Raw genomic sequence first — 5,851 nt, 5'->3', positions numbered from 1 at the left:
ATAGTCACATCAAGATTTTACTTGCTTGGTTTTCCTTCATATAAGTGCAGAGAAAGACAGGGTAATTGAAATGAAACATTAATTATAATCATGCATTGTGGTGACCACAACAAGATATTTTTAAATAAATGTTTTTCAAAAGTCTTTCGGCTGAGAGAGGTATCAGACCAGTGAATTTGAGATTAAATTCATGCATCCCACAAAAAAAGACTTGGCTGATTAGGGCACCACCCTTCAAGATTTGATCAACTGTGTTCAGATCACTACAGACTCCTTAAAAAGCTCAACACTAATTCCACAAAATAACCAAGGAAACCAGCTGCTGCATTCCTAACTTCGAAACGTGGGCCTTCAGATATTCTTTTCCTTGACTACCTAAAGTGGAAGTGCCCTAATGTAAACAGACCTAACAACATCTACTGGCATGGTTGACCAGGTGCTTGATGGCTTTTCCTGGGCATGCATAGGACCTGCTAACCTCTCACACTCATAAGAAGCAAAGGGTCATCTTCACCATAAGGCGACCGGTGTGGAACAAAGGTAGCACATTAAGTATCCGATCCTTAAGTGTAATTCTTCTAACAACTATGCATACTTTCTCCCTCCCCCCTTAAATATTTTCATGGTCCCTAGTCAAACTCCCATGATAACTGAAGTTCCTGCAAATTCTGCTCATGACCAGAACTGCATCTCTGCTGATCAGTGATCCAGGATCCATCTTGGCTGTACTTAGATCCACCAGTAACATGGGTTTTCCCACAAGTCCCCAAGATATCCAGGCTTGTAGGCAGACTGAGTGCCCAGCTGAGAAGTTTGTTGAGGCAAAAGTTAAGAGGCACCCCTTTCCTTCCAACAAAACATAAAATCAGCAGATCTGCCTGCAGTCTTGTAGGCAATAACTCAATAGTTACAGCACTTGCCCAGGAAACAGGAGAACACTACCTGCATGTAAAGAGACTCAAATCCCTGGCTAGGACAGTAGTCTATTCTCTAGGGAAGGTTTAGGAAGAGGCCCTGCATTCTTCCTCTTGAAGTTGTGCCACTATCAGACAAAAAAGTAGATTCCATGGAGCCAGAGAGAAGGCAAACAATGCAAAGTTCGTATGTGGAAGACAGAAGAAAACTCGTGCAGGGGAAGAAAAAGGAGTAGGACTTTATCTGAATTACTAAAATGCTTATCTAGTATGGATACTCATCACTGGTTTGCTGCACTAACAGTGGTACCAGTTTACATTCTGTACTGGAAAAGAAGAAACTGAGCTTGACGTACATTCCACTGGCACAGAGGGTAAAAATGTGAAGGTTGGATGCCACTTCATCTTTTTGGCTACATTGCAAGGACTGATCTGACTTGTGTGTCTAACTGTAGAAAAGGGTAATTGCAGAGAACCCCACTGGAAATAACGTCAAGTTACATGTCTCATAAATTCATATCCAGAGAGTGACTTACCTAGAGCCCTCATACAGCTTTTGAATCCTGATGTACTCAGACTAAACTTAGAGGCACAGGGATTGCCTGTGCAACAATGTTTTAAGCAAGTATCCAGAATACTTCCAGAAGAGGTAACTAGAAGTGACAAGAAACAATTTCTAGAGCTATCTCTTGATTGCAACTATGTGACTGTTTGTTTCGGGCTGAATCAGATGGCTTTAGACGTGTTCATGGTGAATAAAATACAGGGTTCAGAAAACTCCTAGGGATAGTGGGCCAACTGTCTCTGCACACACTTTCAGGTGCTGTGCTGGTAGCTACTCAGTATGAGCCAAGGCATAGTGTTTGACACTGAGAGAGGAAGCTATGAATTTTCAGCAACATACCCACCTCTTTGTGAAGCAGGGACTTCCATTGAATTCAGAACTCCATGGGAACCAAGATGTTGTGGTTCCTACCTACTAGCTTTGCTGGGCAACATTCAAAGTCTCTGTGCTGCAGATTACCAATTTCCATTTCATGCTAATCGTCTTGCACTCACCCTAAAATTAGGCAGCACATCCCAGCTGTTGTAGAACAACAGCCATGTTTTGCACCCATGCTGTGCTCTAACTCGCAGGACAACAGGTCCAGTTCCACTGTGACAGCCTGTGAACCGCAGCCAAGGCATGCTCAGAGTGAGCTGCGTGTGCTGTAAGGTCAGAGAGGGTATTAGCGCAGGCTTGAGGCTTACTTCACTATCCTTACACACAGATCCTAAGCCGCCTAAAGTAGGGCTTAGATGGCAGTTTAGACAGAGATCAACAGTATTTAGTTCCTCAAACCTGCTACACGGCTGCTGCTTCACACCGAAGACGCTTTGTTTCTGTATGTTAAAGATCTCCAGGCCCCTAGAGTTCGGCCTGGGAAGAGAGGTCGACAATTACATCCCAACGAAGACGGAAGCACCGCCATGACCCAGGCCGCGGGTCCGCCCCTGAGCGAGCGCTGCATGGAGCGCGACCGAGCAACAGAGACGCTTCTCAGTGAGGCAGAGGGCCGCCCGCTCGTCCGCGCCCGCAGCGGCGCGGGGCCCAGGCCGTGTCCCCTCAGCGCCGCCCGGAGCTCCGGCGCGCGGATCAACAGCCACCGGCCCCGCCGCCCTCGGGGGGTGGGAGTCACGTGCGCCAGTTCTGCCTTCCCGCTGGCTCCCCCTGCCCCGCCCCTCCAGCGGCGGCGGGCGCCGCGCGGGGTCTCGCGGGAGCGGCGGGAGGGTATTTAAAGGCCCAGGAGGCGCCGCCTGCTCTCTTTCGCCGTCACCCGCCAGCGCGGTAAGGTGGTTGCAACCGCTTCAGCAAAGACCCCCGCGCTCCTAACGGGTGGGAGTGGGCCTCCTCGGGTCTTCCCTTCACATCTTGCCCTCTCGGAGCCTGGCGGTGCTCCGGGGAGTCAACACAGGGGGATAGAGCAGCTTTCCCTCACAGAAACCCAGCGCGGAGCCTCCTCTCCGCTCTGCATCCTGTCGTGAGGCACATGCGCTCCCGCTCCCTCCTCCCTCCCCGGCCCCTGCGCTGCTCCGGGCTGACTTCTCTCTCCTTCCGCAGTGCCCGGCGAGGGGTACGGCAGCAGAAAGCGTCCCGAGGTACCGCCAAGGCCTTCCCATGTCCCCGGAGGCTTTGTCTGCCGGCCTGCCGCGCTCGGCTGCTCCCGGCGCGGGCAGGAGGCAAAGCACAGTAGGCCTCGACGGCTGGGGATCTGGAGCCTTGCCTTTGAAAGGCTGTAGGTAAGGGGGCACGCCGACCTCATAGTGTCTCACAGCCTGGGGCTCGTTGGATAAGGCTTTGGGCTTCAGAAATGGAGGGCTTTAAATCCTGAGGCTTTGTATTACCTGAAGACAAACATATATGAGAATACTGTGTCTATGTCTTGAGCCAATGAAGTATTTGTGTACATTTGTACCTTTCTACTCTTTTCTAAACTGTAAGAACAGAGCTACACAGACATTAAATCTGATTCAATACAGTGGTTTCTCTTTAATAGACTGCATCAAGAAAACTACAATTACAAGCTGCAGTGTTTAAGGTACTGAATACTATAGGCATTCATGTTCAAATAGACTTAACTGTTGAAACAAAGTCACTGATTGCATAGGGTTTCGGCCCAGTCTTCCATTGTGTCTGTAACAGTGACAGTCTCTGGGCTCAGTGGTATATAATTTGTTACAAGGTACATGTAAGTAGGCACAAGGTAGCAAAGAATTGGCTGGTAAAGATCAGTCTGTTAAATCTGGAAATTTGCAGTTTACTTCAGAGTAGCGTCAGTGCTATAAGCAATTGAGACTTAATAAACTTTACATTGTTTCTGATTATCAATATACTTGTCCTATGTAGTTAAAGTGGTCTGATTAGAAAAGAATGTTTTTAACAAATTGAACCGTTTACTAGTCTTTTGTCTCGATTTGTTAAACTTTATGTAAATTAGTTCTGCAGCTTTGTAGAAGATGGCTTTAAGGTCTGTAATAAGACATGATGATTTTTTTTTTTTTTCTGTTTAGGGATCCCACTTAGCAACTTCACATTTGAGGTGTTCAAGAGGTGGATGATCACACCTAAATCAGAAGCAATGCTCAGGACTTAATTGGAACGTTCTGCTAGTAGGTAAGCATGCTCTAGTGTAATGACAATTGTAGATAATTTTAAGTCTTGTGTTTTGATAATTCATAAATTTTAAGTAAATTATAATCTCTCTTTTGAGTAAATGGCAACTTCAGGTAATTTTAGTTAACAGGAAAAAAAATGGTGCTATAGTCTACTCCCCTTTTATGCTTTGCCCTCTTAAGTCTGGCAGTGTCTTAAGTGGCCAACACAGAGGGGTATAAAACTTCTCTCTCAAACCCAGAGGTGAGGTTGAAACTCTTCTTTGGATCATTCTGAGAGGAACATGTTCATGGAACTATTGTACTTCAGGAAGTCACCGAGTCAACTTGATTAGTAGCTTGTAGCTAGATTTTAAATTGTCATCTGATTCTCATATTATTTGAGTCTTAGTATCAGTTTCATGTAAATCTTACTTTTTCAGGTTGCTCAGATGTGTCAGTGCTTTATGAACCTGTGTGATACACAAGTGAAAAGAGTTCCTTGTACACTGGTTGGTCTCCAGGTATGTAGTGTGAAAAAGATTATTGGTTGTTTGGTAGATGGATTGCTTTATACAGCTAAGGAAGTTTTATCCTTTACTTGAAAACTAAAAACAAAAACAACAGACAAAACCCCAAAACAAACAGCAAAACCACAGAACTCCACAACAAAACAAATAAAAGAAAAACAAGAACAAAAACCACTAAAAAGCCCAAACTACTAGTTTACAGTAGTGGAAACCTGCTAATGGTAATTCTTCGAACTTTATATAGATTTAGCCAATCCAAATTATAAACTTTCATCAGATTTTTTCTAGGCAAGACAGTTATTGTATCCATTTATTCTAATCTGGCTGGTCCTCTGGTATAGAATTCATATAGACATAGAATAGAATATATACATATATATATATAAAATATATATAATCCAAAGAAAGTCCTGTCCTGTAGAAATGAAGAAATTTGTATTGAGAAATGGCTCTGGCTTAAGGGTTAGTGCATGTAGGATGTTCATACAGGTCAACTTTAGGCCAGTTACTTCTTGTGTGCATGATGCTGACTGCAAATTAAAACTTCTTTTACAGGGAGAAAACCAACATGTCCAAGGGATTTGAACTGATATTAAACATCAGCTCGTGATTTGATGAGTGGCTGATTTCTGAATTCATACTAGATGACTCCAGTGGTCACCTGTAATGTATATTCTTGGAAGTGGGATTAAAACAACCAATGGGTTAAACTATACATCTTCAATGCTTATGCTTATGTTTAAATAGGAATCTCGCACAACTTGTTGAAAGAAGTTTCTCAACAAAAACTATAATTTATTTTTATGTCTGTGTGGATTAATTGAAATAAAAGAGAATGCTACCAGAAATTTGTGTGTTCTGAAGGTTTCTTGTGTAGGTGCTTCCTGTATGAAGGCTTTTTTTCATGGATGTGGACACTCCTGTGCTGTCATGCAATAACATTCTCTTGCCAAGTGCAAAATTAATAAGCTTAATCTTCAACTTACAAAGCTGTTGAAAGCAGCTCTCTTAAATCTTCTTTTCTTCTGAATATCTGGTCATGGTTTTCTGAAGTATTTTAGAATGCCAAAGCGCTTTGAGGTCAACTGGCCAAATTCTCATTTATTTCATTAGGTTGTATGTCTTATTCACATGTCCTCCACTAGTCAAAAGGTTGTCTCAGACTTTAAAGGACAAGTACCTGCCTGTTTCAAATAAACAAATTTGCAATATTCCATGTAAAGAACAACCAGTGGAAAGATCCTTGAAGAGCAAGATCAGTATTGTTGAGCAATT

At 43.7% G+C, this 5,851-nt stretch overlaps 1 long non-coding RNA gene across 4 annotated transcripts; it reads left to right on the top strand.

The window, feature by feature from the left end:
* Positions 1-2,633: 2,633 nt before the first annotated feature.
* Positions 2,634-5,424, top strand: LOC309439309. 4 transcript variants are annotated; one of them, XR_014183961.1, is made up of 5 exons: positions 2,634-2,742; positions 3,016-3,194; positions 3,966-4,068; positions 4,490-4,570; positions 5,132-5,424. It is a non-coding gene; the product is annotated as an uncharacterized lncRNA (long non-coding RNA). The 4 variants fall into 4 exon arrangements; XR_014183962.1 differs by having other exon boundaries at positions 2,725-2,747; XR_014183963.1 differs by having other exon boundaries at positions 2,738-2,790.
* The last annotated feature ends 427 nt before the right edge of the window (positions 5,425-5,851 follow it).

This window comes from Streptopelia decaocto (assembly GCF_964273445.1).
Source record: "Streptopelia decaocto genome assembly, chromosome: 4".
Taxonomy (NCBI): Eukaryota; Metazoa; Chordata; class Aves; order Columbiformes; family Columbidae; genus Streptopelia; species Streptopelia decaocto.
The sequence above is the reverse complement of the archived record's forward strand: the minus strand, read 5'-3'. Positions and strand labels throughout refer to the sequence as shown.